The sequence below is a fragment of the Lynx canadensis genome, chromosome F1 (assembly GCF_007474595.2).
Source record: "Lynx canadensis isolate LIC74 chromosome F1, mLynCan4.pri.v2, whole genome shotgun sequence".
NCBI lineage: Eukaryota > Metazoa > Chordata > Mammalia > Carnivora > Felidae > Lynx > Lynx canadensis.
In genome coordinates this window covers 19,121,184-19,139,071 of record NC_044319.2, presented here as the reverse complement: position 1 = coordinate 19,139,071, position 17,888 = coordinate 19,121,184, and the positions used below count along the sequence as shown (strand labels likewise).

The following is a 17,888-nucleotide window of genomic DNA, read 5'->3' as shown; positions in this document are numbered from 1 at the left end:
GCTTACCATGAAAGGAGACACCTGGGTGGCTGTGGGGACAGTCAACAGATGAGGCCAGGAAACTGGGCAAAAAAGCAGATCATGAGAATCCCTCTATGGCATGGTGTGAAGGTTAAATTTATTTTGAAGACATTAAGAGGCTCTGAAGGTTTTAAACAGGAGAATGACATACAGATTTGCATTTTTGGAATGTGAGTGGATTTAGGCATGTGGAGGGTATTTGGGTAAAGTTAATGGGGCGCCTGGTTGGCTCAGTCGGTTAAGCATCTGACTCTTGATTTCGGCTCTCAGGTCCTGATCTCACGGTTTGTGGGTTCAAGCCCCACGTTGGGCTCTGTGCTGACAGCTCAGAGCCTGGAGCCTGCTTCGGATTCTTTGTCTCCCTCTCTCTCCGCCCCTCCCTCCCTCCCTCTCTTCCTCCTTCTCTCTCTTTCAAATAAATAAATGTTAAAAGCTTTAAAGAAAAAAAAAAGGAAAGACAATTACAATGGTGTTTATGTGTGAATCTCCTCTCGGTGTTGCTTGTCCTGTTCATGGAGGATCAGTAGCAGTATTGATTTTGCCCATACGGGATGTCACATACAGATAGAGAATTAAAACTACTGCGGTTTGGTTAAAGAAAGTAATGAATATAGACAGTGTTCAAGAGAAGATGCTCACCCTCTGTAGGGGATAGTTTCTAAAGACTTGGTGACTGAGGAAATTTTTGAATTCTCTAGTAAAATGTTCACCTCCTTTTAGCCCCTTATTTATCTAGCATATTTTTTTTCTTTAGTTGCCAGGATGAATAATATCAAGCATTCTGAAATAATACTATCTCTAGGTTTGGGAAAGAGCCTCATTTCCCTATGTCCGAGAGAGCCTGGCTTGTCACTGTATATGGTGACTAATGTTATACGGTCAGAACTGTGAGCAATGGTGATGGCATGGTCTTAAAAGTTTTCTTCTGATCTTGAATTGTGGAATCGAGAAATAAATGGGGATATTATTAGATTTTCTAAAATTTCCCAAGAAGTTTCTATTTTGGATTCATAAAAGTAATGTGACATAATTCAAAGCTTCCTATCTTTTTCAAGTGAACATTTATTCAACGGAATTTACTACTGTGCAGATAGTATGGTAGTAAATGATATTTCCTCATGTTGTTCAAACAGAAAAAAAAAATGTGCTGTTCACTCATCCCACCCTCCCTGAATAGAGGAAGAACATTTAATCTGCATGTCACTTTCTTTTGCCAGAAGTCAGTAACCCCCAGTATTTTTAGCTCCTTTTGAAAGTCCATTAGTAACGTTGCTTTTTTTTTTTTTTTTTTTTGGAGACCTTTCCTGCCTTATGTACTGACATCAGCGTATTTCTGGTTTTCCGCTTGGACCTGTGGAAGAGTGTCTGGGTCTGTTCCTCTTTCATTTGCCTTCCTGTTCATAAACCCTAACTAGATTTTCTTAAATCTCTTCCTGTCTTTCTACTTTTTATTCAGTAAGTCTTGTTCTTGTTTATATCCTCTCTTAATGGTAGAGTTGTTTCTAGAAGATACATCATTCCAAAGAGCCGCCCACATGTGTCTCAGATTCAGGCTCCCACACCTGTTTTCTCTTCACCAATTATGTGACCACCTCTCAGAGGTGGGACGAGAGAGCTGTACTGAAACACAGAATTTGTAGGCACATAGTGATGAATGCTGTATTCAAAAGAGCTATAATTCTACTTGCCAGTGTGATTGCCTGATTTTAAATCCAGGCAGATCACAGGGTGAAAACAACTTCCAATGGAAATGTCTTAATAGTTTGTTTATTAAACATTTAAGGGGAACCTAAAAACTTAACATAGAATGAATGGTGGCACTTCGATTTGAAATTAGGGTTTAGTGTTTGTGGTGTGAGATCAGAGAGAAGCAAAAACGGAGTGGCTCTCACTCCAAGCTGTTCACTTGCTGTGTCTTCTGCAAGAGAGGTGATACTCGTTAGGTGCAGGCATACCCCGTGTATATTGGCATTACAGAGTTAAAAAGCAAAGCCCTACGCCTGTTGGGATGAGCACCGGGTGTTGTATGGAAACCAATTTGACAATAAATGTCATATTAAAAAAAAAGGATAAAAAAATAAAACTCGCCCATTCCAATAAAAAAAAGCCCCAGTTATACATCAATAAAGCGAAAGAAGACTACATTTTATCACACGCTAGCTCTTCAATCTGTAGCTGAGGACATTTATTATGTGAGGCAGGAATAGCCACAGACGATCAGGCATTGCAGTAATGAGAGTTTTTCCAGGCAGTCCAGAAAATATTTATTCCTCATCTAGAATCGTGAAAGGCTTAGAGCAAAACAAAGCAAAACTACTCTCTTGTGGAGGAGGAGGGGGCATTTGATGAATTATACAGGCACAGTCACATGGCCCCTTAGCCTGCATTGCCAGTATGTGTGCTGTGGCAAGTGAGAGGTGGAATCAGGAGCAGAAGCGCAACGGAAGTGGGCGCAGTCTTCACGAGCTGATGGGGGAGCTGCCTCCAGATGGGGGGGATTGTCAGCACAGTACAGTTTCAGTACTAGAGGGCTTCTTTTTTTTCCTTTTGAAAGACTGACTTCGTTATCTCCTTCAAGATATATGATGAACTTTAGGTGATCCGCTCATATACAAATATTAGGATGAAAACACGTTCCAAAGAAATGTTAATTTTAAAGAATTATTTGCTTTGTAAAATTTTTCTACCATAGCTTGATTCTATTTGGTGAAGCAGAATTTACATCATGTGACATTTACAAATTTTAAGCATTCATTTTCCTGAATTTTGATAAATACACGTCACATCGCTTTCATCACCAACAGAATTCTCCCATGCTGATTCTAGTCAGTTCCCACGTCCACCTTGCAACCAGCAACCAGCAACCTGATCCCATCACACAGCCTAGTCATGCCTGTTCTTGAGAATTCTATAAGTGGAATCATACACTAGGGCCACTGTTTTCTTTCTGGTTTTACACAAGGCAGTGTTTTAATACTAATCCATGTTGTTGTGTGTTTCAGTAGTTTATGCTTTTCATAATGGGTAATATTCCATTATGTGGATAAATTAAAATAAACTTATTTATTCTCTTGCGTAGGGACATTGAGATTTTTCTAATTTTGGGTTATTGTTAATAGAGCCCCTATAAATATTCTTATGCAAGTATTTTTATGGGCATACATTTTCATTTATTTTGGTTACATATATAACAATGGAATTATTAAATACAGGTATGTGCGTATTTAAATTTTTAAGAAAGTGGGGTGCCTGAGTGGTTTAGTCACTTAAGCATTTGACTCTTGGTTTCTGCTCAGGTCATGATCTCACGATTTGTGAGATCAGTCCCCACATCAGGCTCTGTACTGAGTGCAGAACCTACTTGGGATTCTCTCTCTCTCTCTCTCTCTCTCTCTCTCTCTCCCTCTCCCTCTCCCCCTCTCCCTCCCTCCCTCCCTCCCTCCCTCTCTTCCCCCCTTTCCCCTGCTCACACTCACTCTCTTAAAATAAATAAATAAAAATAAATTTGTAAGGAACTGGCAAACACTTTTCTTGAAGTTACTATTTTCTCCTTCTGCCAGCAACAGTGCATGAGAATTCCACTTGCTTCACATTCTCAGCTCAGTAGGTATTGTCTGTCATTTTAATTTTAGCTCTTTCAGTGGGTTTGAAATAGTAAGTGGTATTTCGTCCTTTTAACTTACAATTCTCTGATAATGGTTTTGAACACCTATTTACATACTTCTATGCTATTTCTGTGTTATATTGTGTCCTCATACCTTTGTGTGTAGGTGACATGTCTGTTCAAGTCTACAGTCTACTTTGTAGTGGGGTTGTTTATCTTTGTATTATTAGTTTATAGGAATTCTTTATATATTCTGGATACAAATTCTTTGTCAGCTCTGTGTGTAGCAAATATTTTCTACCAGATGGTGACATGCCTTTCTTATTTTCTTTGTATTTTCTTAACAGTTCGTATACATGATTCTTTTTTTTCCTATAATCTATTTATTTTTTATAAATTTTACAGCCAAGTTAGCACATAGTGCAACAGTGTTTTCAGGAGTAGATTCCTTAAACCCCTTGCCCATTTTAGATCATCCCCTCTCCCACAACCTGTCCAGTCACCCTCTGTTTGTTCTCTATATTTTGAGTCTCTTATGTTTTGTCCCCCTCCCTGTTTTTATATTATTTTTGCTTCCCTTCCCTTATGTTCATCTGTTTTGTATCTTCAAGTCCTCATATGAGTGAAGTCATATGAGGATCTCTTTTGCACTGCTGGTGGAAATGCAAGCTGGTGCAGCCACTCTGGAAAACAGTATGGAGGTTCCTCAAAAAATTAAAAATAGAACTACCCTGTGACCCACTAATTGCACTACTAGGTATTTATCCAAGTGATACAGGTATGCTGTTTCTAAGGGACACATTCACCCCCATGTTTCTAGCAGCACTATCGACAATAGCCAGAGTATGGAAAGAGCCCAAATGTCCATCAACAGATGAATGGATAAAGAAGATGTGGTGTGTGTGTATATATATATATATATATACGCACACATATATATGTATATGTATACATACATATATATGTATGTATATATGTATATATAGGTATACACACACACACACACACGCACAATAGAGTATAACTTGGCAATCAAAAAGAATGAAATCTTGCCATTTGCAACTATGTGGATGGAACTAGAGGGTATTATGCTAAGTGAAATTAGTCAGAGAAAGACAAATATCATATGACTTCACTCTTATACATAATTCTTTTTTTTTGCTTATACATGATTCTTAACAGTACTAGTGCTTTATTTTGTCCCCTGTAAGAAATACTTGGCAACCACAAGTTTGTGAAGATATTCTTCTGTCTTAACTTCTAGGAGTTTTTTAGCTTTTATACATACACACACAGACACACACACACACATATATGTATATATAATTTTGTTGAATTGTATTTTTGTGTATAGTGTGAAGCAGGGATTGAAATGTTAGTATTTCTTAGATGTTATCCAGCTGGTCCATTCATATGTGTCAAAAAGACTTTTCTTCTCACCTGTTGAATTATCTTGGCATCCTTGTCAAAAAATCAGTTGGAGTTACCACAGAGTTTCTTTGAGTTCTTCTCCATCCTGAGACTTCAGCAGGCCCTTCTCACCTGCACCTCAGAGGGAGACTTGTCTCCTGTTCTGACCCCAGCCTTTCTCATATTCTACTGGAAAGGCCCATAGAAAAGACTGAGAAGTGGGTACAGACTCCCCTGGAGCCTGAGGCTTCCAGGAATCATTACTTGCCATACCCACCCTGAGCTTTAAAAATTTGAATTCAGCTCTTTGCTTCTTACTGTTTTGACAGCAGCTGCCTCCCCATGCGACCACTTCAGCAAGAATGCAAGCAACTCTGGGTCCCCTCTGAGGTCTTGGAACCTTTTGGATTTTATGTTACTATTTTTTTTTAATGACTTCGATTTTGATTTTGTGGATTAAGTAGCAGAAGCCACATGCCCAGTAAATTATTTATTTCAGATGTTGTATGTTATCTAGATTTTCTATTTGGTTTTCATTTTAGTTTTCATTGCTATTCTGAGATTTCCTCATTGGTTCACATATTCCATCTTTTCCTTAATATCATTGTGCATAAGGTTAGCAGCTGTTTTAAGGTCTTTTTATACAGTTTCCAGCATCTGTTTCTATTGCTTTGTCTCTAGATTAGTTATGTTTTCCTGCTTATTCATATGTCTAGTGATTTTTACATTTAATGAAAATTGATATAATGGGGGTTAAGTCTTCTGTCTTGCTATATATCCCATCTGTTCTTTGGTCCCCTTTTCTTTTACTCATTTCTTCTAGATTAATTCGGTAATATTTATTTTTTTAATGTTTATTTGTGAGAGAGAGAGAGAGAGAGAGAGAGAGAGAGAACGAGATCGAGTGGAGGAGGGGAGGAGAGAGAGAGAGACAGAGGATCCAAAGCAGGCTCTGTGCTGACAACAGGGAGCCCGATGGGGTGCTGGAACTCACGAAGCATGAGATCATGACCTGAACCAAAGTCAGACACTGAGCCACCCAGGTGCCCGAGTTCAGTAATATTTACAATTCCACGTTAGCTACTTATTTTGTTTTCTTTGGTTTGCTTCATTAGCTATAACTCTTTTCTTTTGTAGTCATTGCTTTAGGGTTAATAATATGCATTTTAAAGTACTTTCAAGTAATATTGTTTATTATCTCATATAGTGTAAGAGCCTTACAGTGCTATACTTCCATTTTCCCTCCCCTATCCTTTTGATACAATTTTCATACATTTTAGTTCTACATATGTTATAAACTCAACATACTGCTCTTATTTTTGCCTGTTAAATAATCCATTATCTTTTAAGGAAATTTTAAAATTAAGAAGTCTTTTTGTATGTATCTGTATATTTACCATTTCTAGAAATATTTCTTTTGTGTAATTGCTGATTTCCATCTGGTATTTTCTTTCTTTCTTTTTTTCTTAAGTATTCATTAATTTATTTTGAGTGAGACAGAAAGAGAGAGATTGAGAGATTGTGCAAGCTGGGGAGGGGCAGAGAGAGATGGAGAGAGAGAATCCCAAGCAGGCTCTGGGCTGTCGGAGGCTCAGTCTCACAAACGATGAGATCATGACCTGAGCCTAAATCAAGAGTCGGATGCTTAACCAACTGAGCCACCCAGGTACCCCTGGTATTTTCTTTCTGATTGAAGGGCTATCATTAACAGTTTCTGCAGTGTTGATTTGCATAATAAATTCTTTCAGCTAACGTTTGGCCGTTACATATGCAAAAATTTTTTTCTGTACTATGTGTCACTTCTTAAGGGACTCCTGTAATATGTAAATTGGATAATTGAAGGTCATTGATGCTGTTTCTTTTTCTTCTGCTCTGTGTTTACCTTTGGTGAGATTCTGTCACTGTGTCTTTAAGTTTACTAATCTTTTCTTCTACTGAGTCTAAATGACTTTTAATACCTACCAGTGTACTTTGTCACCTCACACATTGTAGTTTTATCTCTAGAAGCACAGATTTGGTCTTTTTAATGCCTTCCTTGTCTCTAACAGTTGTAACCTTTATTCTACATATTTGAACAAGTGAAATATAGTTATAATAACTGCTAATGTTGTTGTCTACTAATTGTCATCATGGCATTTATATATCTTTTTCTGTTGATTTTATTTTTCTCTTCATTATGGGCTTTATTTTTTTAAACTTTTTTCATGTGTTATAATTTATGGTTCGATGATAGCCATTTTGTATATTACCATGTTGGACTGCAGGATGATTTTATATTTTTATAAATGTTCCTGAGCTATGTTTTAAGACACAGTTAAGTTACTTGAAAACCATTTAATTTCTTTTAGGTACACTTATCAGCTTTCTTAGGTGGCACCATAGAAGCTTTTATCTTGGCATGCCTTTCAACCACTACTACAGTACCCTTGTGAATTGTGCAGTTTTTCTACTCTGGCAGTGGGAACATGGATTTCTTCTGACCATGTGTGAGCTCTGATATTTTTTTCAACTCTGTTTCTTTTGGGTGTTTCTTTCCCCAGCTTTGGGTAATTTTTTTATATGCATACTCTGAGAGTATTCAGCTGAAGACTTAAGGCAGTTCTCCCTCTTTAAGTAAAGACTTTTCCTCTTCAGTACATTGTCAGTGGAACTCTGGTCACATTGGCCTTCCTGGTATCCCATCTGTATCTCTTCAACTCAGGGAAACTCCCTTGCCCTGCATTTTGGGAGCTAACTCCGCGTAGTAAGGTGGGACGATTGTAATCCTCCCTCATTTGTCTCCCTTTTCTCATGCATCATTGTCTTCTACTGCCTGATATTCTGTGTTTTGAAAACCATTGTTTTATATATTTTGCACATTTTAAAAATTGTTTTAAGCGAGAAGGTGGATCCAGTTCCTGTTACTCCATGTTGGCTCAAATGGAAGTATATTTTGATGTAATTTCACGTGCACAGAAAAGTTTCAAAAATACCTTAAGGTATTCTCATGTACCTTTTACTCATTTCCACCAGTCGTTTACATTTTGCCCATTTGCTTGCTCTCTCTTGGTGTCTCTTTCTCTTTCTCTATTTTTTCCTGAAAAAAAAAGTTTTTGAGAGCAAGATCAAGACATCATGTCCCTTTATACTTAAATATGTCATTAAATATGTCAGTGTGCATATACTAAGGAAACAAGGGCATCCTCTTATGTAACTAGATTAGAGTTATAAAAACCAGGAAATTTGATATTAATACAATAATGTCATCTCATCCTTTTTATCAATTGTCCCAGTAATGTCCTGAATAGTAACTGATTGTTCCAGTCCAGGATCAAATCCAGGATCCTGAATTATATTCAGTTGTCACATCTCTTTAGTGTCTAATTTGGAACAGTTCTTCAGCCTTTCTTTGTGCTTTTTGACCTTGAAATTTTTGAAGACTTTCAGCCATCTGCTTTGTAGAATGTTCCTCAGTTTTGATTTGTCTGATGTTTCTTCATGATTAGATTCAGGATATGCATTTTTGGCAAGAATACTACTGAAGTGATAGTGTATTCTCCTCAGTGAATCTTATTAGGAGGCACATAATGTCAGTTTGCTCCCAAATTGGCTGTGTTAGCTTTGATGGCTTGGATAAAATGGTATTTTCTAAGTTTCTTTACTTAAAAAATTTCCCCTTTGTAATTAATAAGTAACTTCAGTGAAATATTTTAAAAATCTATGAATACACAACTATCATCAAACTTTCGCCTACCAGTTTTAGCATCCAGTAATAATGTTCTAATTCCACCAGTCTCCCTATGTTAATTAGTCGGATTTTACTATAAGGAAAACTTTCTTTGCTCTCCTATTGATATGTTTTTATGATGGAAGTCTCTTCGATTTTTAGATTTTATTAATGTATTATAATACATATGTAATAATATATATGTGTAACATATAGCACATTATATTTAATTAGATATAGCACTTTATTTAATTAGATATTCATCCCAAGTTTGATGAGTGGAGAATCCCTCTGTCTTCTGTTGCATTTTGATAGATCTTCATGTTTTTTTGAGTATTTTTTTAGTTTTTGTACCAATGAGATACTCCAGGCATTGCTTGTAGTTTCTCTGCATTAGCCCTGGAATCATCATTTCTTTATGAGCCTTTGGTTTATGGTAAGGATAATAATATTTAGAAACCAAGATATGGGCAGAGTGTGTATTTATTGTTACCAAAGTGCCATCACTTGGAAACACACACACACACACACACACATTCTTAATTCTACCTGCATCTGTTTATTAAAAAGCATGAGTTTAGGGGCGCCTGGGTGGCTCAGTCGGTCACGCAGCCAACTTTGGCTCAGGTCATGATCTCGCCATACGTGAGTTAGAGCCCTGTGTCGGGTTCACTGCTGACAGCTCAGAGCATGGAGCCTGCTTTGGATTCTGTGTCTCCCTCTCACTCTGCCCCTCCTTGGCTCATGCTCTCTCTCTCTTTCAAAAGTAAATATTAAAAAATTTTTAAAGAAAAGCATCAGTTTATTCTTACACCTTTAATTCTAATCAGATACCATGGGATATATCTTACTTTTCCTTGTCCCCATATTTTAAATCCATTTTCCAACAATGGGAAACCTGGCTTCAATATTCTCAATATATTTGTTAATAGTATACTTGCAAATGTTTAATAAATTGTTCTTCAAAAAACAAACTGAAACAAAAATATTTATAACATTTGCTTATTTTTATAGTGTGAATACTTTCTCCATGGCCAAATTCAGTCTACCAACATGACTCCATCAGCGAACACAGAACTGTGAAGAGATGTTCACACTTGATGGGGTGAGTTAATGGCAAGACCTACACACCATAGCACGCAATGCAAAGAAGTCGTATCATAATTACAAACCCCTATCTCTGTAAAAAGCAAATATATTAACAAGGGTCCAATATTTATAACTTTTTAAAGTAAAATGTACATAGTGAATTAATCTTATATGTACAATGTCAATGAGTTTTGATATGTAACTAACACGTGTATTAAGATACAAAACATTTTCATCACTCTAAATGTTCTCTGATAGCTTTTTCTAGTCAGTGAGACACTCAGAGGAAAGCACTGTTGTAATTTTTGTCATCAGAGATCAGCTTTGACTGTTCTAGATCGTCACTCTAAGTAAAATGATATGATATAATTTTTTTTTTGATCTGGCTTTTTTCACTCAGAAAAATATATGTCAGAGTCATCTTTATTAATGCATATGTAAGCAATTTTTTTGTGTTGCTGGGTAGTATTCAGTCCTTTAAATCTACAATAATTTGTTTACCCATTTTCCAGTGAGGAGCGTTTGCATTCTTTTTACTTTTTTTGGTTATTATGAAAAAAACTATAAACATTTCCATATAATTCACTTTGTAAATAAATGTTTTTATTTCTCTTTGATATATATCTAAAAATGAAATTGCTGGTTTATAGGGTAGATGTTTGTTTAATTTTACATGAAATAAACATTTTTTTAATTGTTTGTATCATTAACACTTTCATCAGCAATATACAAATTTTGGGCCAAAGTTCAGTCTTTGCAGGCTTCTTATTTTAGCAACTCTATTGGGTGAATGGTAGTATCTTAGGGATTTATTTTGCATTTTACTAACTGGTGATGCTGTGAACTTTATATGTGCTCATTAACCGTTGCATGTATCATTTAAGTTTTTAGAAATGTAGTGTCATAGTGTATTTTTCATAATATTCTCTTAATTTCTTTTTAAAATCTGTAGTATGTATATAGTAACATCTACTTTTTCATTATTTCTGTTGGTAATAAATTATTTCAGCCTTTTTATTTCTGAAAAGGATATTTTGTTAGTTTATAAAAGATATTTTTGCTGGATATTGAGTTTCTAGGATTACAGCAATATTGTTACACTTCATGTTTACTGATATTTTCTTCTACAATATCTAATGTGCCATTTTCCATATCTAGTGTATTTCTATCTTACACATGTTAGAATTAATTTCTATAATTTTGATTGAGCTGTTATAAAACATCCTCTAAGCCTACAGTAAATATTTGAATTTTTCCTCTAGCTTCTTGAATATGGAGAATAGAATTATAGTAACTATTTAAAAAACATTGTCTCCTAATTCTGTCATCCATGTCTTTTGGGGGGATGGTTTGGATTGATTGACTTTTTTTTTATTGCTATAAGTCTTTCTACCACTCAGCTTTTTTGCATGCTTCTAATATTTAATTGGTTGTCATACACTGCAAATTTTACCTTGTGGATGGTAAGATATTTTTACTATTGTAAGTACTATTGAGGTGTTTCTTCTTTTTTTGACACGGTTAATTTACCTGGAGACAGTTTGATCCTTTTAGCTCTTCAGTCTCTGTGATTCTGGGAGCAGGACAGTGTTTAGTCTTGGGCTAATTTTGCTCCACTACTGAGGCAAAACCATTCTTATGATTCTACCTGTTGCTCCCTAGATTATGAGGTATTTCCACTTTGGCAAGTGAAACTGTCTTCAGACCTAGGTGAGCTCTGGGGACTGTTTTCCTGGTTGGTTCTTTCCCTAACCTTCGGTAGTTTCCTCACATGAGTTTTAGGATAAATAATCTGAATATTTGGGAGAGTCCTCCCACTCTTGTTTTCTCTCTTTCTCAGCAGCTCCCTCCTTTGTGTTATTCTGACCTGTGTATTCTAGCTGTCCTTGCCTCCCCATTCTTCCAGCTCTGTCTCATCAATTCAGAAAGACCAATAGGTTCTGTCTGGGTTCTTTTCCTTTTACAATTAGGAACCTCTGTCCACACAATTGGCTCAAGATTTCATAAGGTTTACTTCATTTGTTTCCATTATCTTAAGGATCTCTTTTATTCACTGGCTTATAGCCAGTGTCTTGAAAAACATTGTTTCATGTATTTCCTCAGGTTTTTAGTTGTTTCAGGTGAGATAGTAAATCTGGTCCCTATTCTTCTATCTTGGGTGAAAGTAGAGACCCATATGTCTTTTAAAAATTTACGTGAGGAGGGGGTGGCAGAGTAAGGAAGTCCAAAAGTCTATGCTTCCAAAAAAAAAATGAGAAAAAAAACTGTTAAAAACTATCTGGGTCAAGAGGAACCTGAGTGGCTTCGTGTTTAAGCATCCAACTCTTGATTTCATTTCAGGTCCTGATTTAATGGTTCATGGGTTCCACATTGGGCTCTGCAGCTGGCAGCATGAAGCCTGCTTGATATTCTCTCTCTCTCCCCCTCTCTCTCTGCCCCTCCCCCTCTAGTGCCTTCCCTCCCCCCCGCCTTCTCTCTCTCTCAGAAATAAATAAAAACGTTAAAAAAATTTTTTTTTTAATTTTTTTTTTTCAACGTTTTTATTTATTTTTGGGACAGAGAGAGACAGAGCATGAACGGGGGAGGGGCAGAGAGAGAGGGAGACACAGAATCGGAAACAGGCTCCAGGCTCCGAGCCATCAGCCCAGAGCCTGATGCGGGGCTCGAACTCACGGACCGCGAGATCGTGACCTGGCTGAAGTCGGACGCTTTACCGACTGCGCCACCCAGGCGCCCCAAAAAATTTTTTAAAAACCTTTCTGGGCCAACATTTTACAGAATCTGGAAACTAATCAAAAGCTTGCAAAAACCAGGGAATACTTACTCAGGAAAACCTAGCTTGATCTAAATAATTACAGTGAGCTTTGTGGTATTTTAAACTTTTTTGGATCCTTCCCTACTCTCTAACACAGTGGTACCGTTGAAAATTAAGTTTGTATTCTGGCACTAACACCAGAGGGAGCAGAATGAACTACATTAGCAAAAATTTGTGATGGTGTTGACCTGTCTGGTGCCTCCTTAGTAGGTCAGTTCAAAAGGCTTGCCTTTATCATGCATAACACAGAATTATCCCACTGCTCTAGCAGCTACCCAGGGTGCATTTGTCAAAAATGTTTATAGCCAAAGATACTTGTTGTTTCCATAAGCAATGGATAACAGTTAAGGCAAACAGTATGTCATAAAAACAGTTGGGAGGAGAGATTGATGAATGAAATGTTTTGGGGAATAAGAAATCTGAAAAACTCTGACATATTCTTGGAAATATTCACCCCTAGACTGTGCATATACTCAAGAAAGCCCTGAGGAGGTTCTGACTCTCATTTCTATCTGTTTTCTGCCTTGTTCAAGCAGGTAGTGAAGGTTAAGGCAGAGATGTAAATTATGTGGCTGAATGTAGAAGGCATACACACATAGAGTTCATCTACCAGACTGGGAGGTTTTTTGCATTCCACACCATTAGGGAAATCCATGTCCCATCACTATCTGGCCATTAAGCAAATGGAACGGAGACTTCAGGGGCCATAAGTGACAAAACCTACAGATGTTACAAAATTAGCTCAAAAAGTCACTAAACAAGAAACCAGCAATAATTACAACAGACAGCAATGGTAAACCTATGGAGCAGGGAGGGGAATGTGATTTCCAGAGTTGCTGTATCATATTATTCAAAATATCCAGTTTTCAATAATTAGAAGTTATGCAACGAAATGAGAAAGTCTGACCCATATACAGGAAAAGCAAATTAATCATCAGAAACTCTTTCTGAGGAAGCACTGACATTGAACTTATTAGACAAATACTTTAAGTCAGAAGTTTAAATATGTTCAGTTAAGGAAACCATGTGCAAGGAACCAAAAGGAATTATTGGGGCACCTGGGTGTCTCAGTCGGTTAAGCGTCCGACTTTGGCTCAGGTGATGATCTCACAATTCATGGGTTTGAGCCCCACATCGGGCTCTGTGCTGACAGCCTGGAGCCTGCTTCTGATTCTGTGTCTCGCTCTCTCTCTGCCCCTCCCCTGCTCACACTCTGTCTCTCTCTGTCTCTCAAAAATAAATAAATGTAAAAATTTTTTTTTTAAAAAAAGGAACTAAAAGGAATTATGAAAATGATATCTCAAATACAGTACATCAGTAGAGACAGAAAATTTTTAAAGGAACCAAATATTTTGGTATGGATAAAAACAGTAACTGAAGTGAAAAACTCACTAGGGGATCTCAATAGCAGATTTTATCAATAGAAGGAAGAATCAGTTAACTTAAAGATAGGTGAATTGAAATTGTCCAGTCTGAGGAATAGAAAAAAAAGGAAGAAAAATAATCAGAGCCTCAAAGACTGATGGGATACTGTCAAGCATATAGTAGGAGGCCTAGAGGGAGAGGAGAGAAAGGTGAAGAAAGAATATTTGAAGAAATAATGAGTGAGGCCTCCTAGAATTGATGAAAAATTTGAATCTGAATATCTAAGAGTCTCAGTGAACTCCAATTAGATAAGTTCAAATAGATCCACACTGAGATACATTATAATCAAACTGTTGAAAGGCAAAGAATACTGAAAACAGCAAGAGAAGTGACTTGTCATAAGCAAAGGATCCTTAATAAGATTAGCAGCTAATCTTGCATCAGAAACCATAGAGGGTAGAATACATCTGTATGATATATTCAGAGGACTGAAAGAAAAAAGAAACTGCCAACCAAGAATTCTATCCAGCAAAACTATCCCTCAAAGATTGGCAAATTGAGACATTCCAAGACAAACAAAAACTGGGAGAGTTCATTGCTAGCATACAGTAACTTGAAGGGACACAAAGAAACAAAGAACACCAGTAATGATAACTACAAATGAAATTATAAAATTTGTATTAATGTTTTTTTTACTCCTTTTTTTCTATTATTTAAAGTAAGTTACATCAAACTATAATTATAAATCTATATCAGTGGGCACAAATGTATAAAGACATGATTTGTGACAATAACATAAGAGGGGACAGTTTTTTTTATATGTAGGAGGAAGTTTTTGTATGTGTAAAAATAGGTATTGAATTATAAGTTAAGATTGTAATAAATTAATATTATTATAAATAAAGATGTTAAGTATAATACCCAGGACGTCTACTAAGAAAATAACTCAAAACTATATGATAAAAGAATAAAAATAGAATTAAAATGATAAACTAGAAAATATTTAACACAAAATAAGATAGTAATAAGAGGAACTGAGGAACAAAACTGATGTGACATATAGAAAACAAGTAGCAAAATGGCAGAGCAAATCCTTATCAGTAATAATTAAATGTAAATGGATTAAATTCTCCAGTTAAAAGACAGAGATGAATAGAATGGATTAAAGAATCATGGTTCAACTACATCTCTATAAGAGATTCACTTTAGATTTAGATATTCAAATAGGTTGAAAAAAAAGTATGGAAAATATACTCCTGAAAACAGTATACAAAAGAGATCTGAAGTGGCTAAACTAATATACAAAATTACTTTAATCTAGAAATTATTATTTTTTTTTTAAATTTTTTTTTCAACGTTTTTATTTATTTTTGGGACAGAGAGAGACAGAGCATGAACAGGGGAGGGGCAGAGAGAGAGGGAGACACAGAATCGGAAACAGGCTCCAGGCTCCGAGCCATCAGCCCAGAGCCTGACGCGGGGCTCGAACTCACGGACCGCGAGATCGTGACCTGGCTGAAGTCGGACGCTTAACTGACTGCGCCACCCAGCCGCCCCTAATCTAGAAATTATTATGAGAGACAAAGGACATTTAAAGGGTCAATTCGTCAAGAAAATATAACAGTTATAAACAATAGAACTACAAAATACATGAAACCAAAGCTGACTTAATTGCAGGGAGAGATAGTTCAAAAATAATAGTTGGAATCCTCAGTATTCTGTTTCAATAATGGATAGAACAACTTGACAGAAAGCAAGGAAGTAGAAAGGTAAATGAACTACACTATAAACCTACTAGATCTAACAGACATTCAGGCATTCTTCTGAAGTACACGTGGAACTTTGTATATGCCAAAGATAATTGAAAACATATATTCACACAAAAACTTGTACATGAATGTTCACAGCTATATTATTCAGCATAGCCAAAACAGTAGAACCACCCAAATATCCATCAACTGATTAGTGGAAAAGCAAATAGTAGTTTTCTTATAAAATGGGATATTATTTGTCCATAAAAAGGAAAGAAGTACTAATGCACGCTACAACATGGATGAATCTTGAAAACATTTTGCTCCGTGAAAGAATCCAGACACAAAAATCCACAATATATGATTCCATTTATATGAAACATCCTGAATGGGAAAATCCATTGAGACAGAAAGTAGATTAGCAGTTGTCATAGGCTAGGGTAAGGATGAAATGGGGATGGCAGCTTAATAGATGTGGAGCTTCTCTGGAGGGTGACAAAAATATAAAAATGCACATTAATGATGGTTGTATATCACTGTGAACATACTAAAAACTCCAAAGATTATACTCTAAAATGTTTAAATGTGAATATTATATTCTTGGGAATTTTATCTCAGTAAAAAATAAATTTAAAAACTTTAAAAAGCAAAGAAAACATAGTCTTTTATATTTGTGTTTTTTTGATTATTATTCCTTTCTGTAGATCTGAGTTTCTGATATCATTTCCCTTAATTTATTTAAGTCAATAAATTTTTACTTAAGGAGTTTTACATGTGAATCCTTCCACTCCCAATCACTGTAGTTTTTCCAAAGTCAGAATCATTACCTTCAAAATAACCCTTTTAAAAAGAACTTTTGGGGGTGTCTGGGTGGCTCAGTCAGTTAAGCATCCAACTTCAGCTCAGGTCATGAACTCCCAGTTCGTGAGTTTGAGTCCCACATCAGGCTCTGTGCTGACCACTCAGAGACTGGAACCCGCCTCAGATTCTGTGTCTCCCTCTCTTTCTGCCCCTTCCCCCCACTCAAGAATAAATAAAGAACTTTTGTTCAATCTACAGTTGTCACTGTCAGTCCAGAATTATTTCAGTTGGGCTTCTTTGAACGCCATTTGAACATGGACATACTTCAAAAATTCCCCACCTGTAACCTTTGGGATTCAGCATAACATGCATCTCAGTAAACCACTCATTTCCCTTTATTCTAAAGAACTTTTTTGTTCTCTAGTACAGTTCTGCTGGAGATGAATTATCTCAATAATTTTTTTTGAATATTTTGTCATTTAATTTAAAGGACATTTTTGCTAGCTTTAAGATTCTGGGATGACAATGTTTTCAACACTTTAAAGATGTTATAGGGGTTTATTTCTGTGTGAAGCTAAATGTAATTTCTTTTGCTGTTTTTCTCGATATTATGTTTCTTTTTTCCCCTAAGATTACTTTTAAGATTGTATCTTTATCTTTGGCCTTCAGTGGTATGGTTATGATATGCCTAGATGAGTTTCTCTTTGTGTTTACCTTTATTGAGATTTTGGAGATTCTTTGTTCTGTCACTTATTTTTCCCTAAACTTGAGAAATTTTTCAAGTACATTTTCTTACATTTTATATTTTTTCCTTCTGAGACTTTAATGAAGAGAGTATTACACAGAAGAATATTTTCCTACATGTCACTTAATATGTTTATTTGTGTCAAATGTTTTCTTCTTGTTCTTCTACTAGCTTGTTTGTATTGATACAACTTCAAGTTAAATGACTCTTTTTCTTCTTTCTCCAATATGCTGGTAAGAATTTCCATTAAATTTTCATTATAGCAATTATGTACACTTTAATTCTGGTGGTATTTTTGTATTAATCTTTTTAATGGTTTCCATTTTTCTGCTGAGATTTCCCACATGAAAAAATTCTTCACAGATTCTTTTAAGTCCTGAACATACTTTATGCCACTGATATGAAGTCCTTATGCTGTTTATACCATTTGATTCTTTGGGGTATCTGCTTCTATTGAATGCTTCCTCTCTTGACTCTAGGCATATTTTTCTGTTTCTTTGTATCTCTATTAATATTTTGTTCTTTTTAGGGGCGCCTGGGTGGCGCAGTCGGTTAAGCGTCCGACTTCAGCCAGGTCACGA

The 17,888-nt window shown here is 36.1% G+C and overlaps 1 long non-coding RNA gene across 2 annotated transcripts in view; it reads left to right on the top strand.

Moving 5' to 3' along the window:
* The window catches only part of LOC115505042, a 340,353-nt gene that overhangs the window by 97,416 nt on the left and 225,049 nt on the right, over window positions 1-17,888 (top strand). For both annotated transcript variants that reach the window (XR_003965901.1, XR_003965900.1), the window contains exon 3: window positions 9,756-9,846. This is a non-coding gene — a long non-coding RNA (uncharacterized LOC115505042). The remainder of the gene's footprint in view (window positions 1-9,755; window positions 9,847-17,888) is intronic.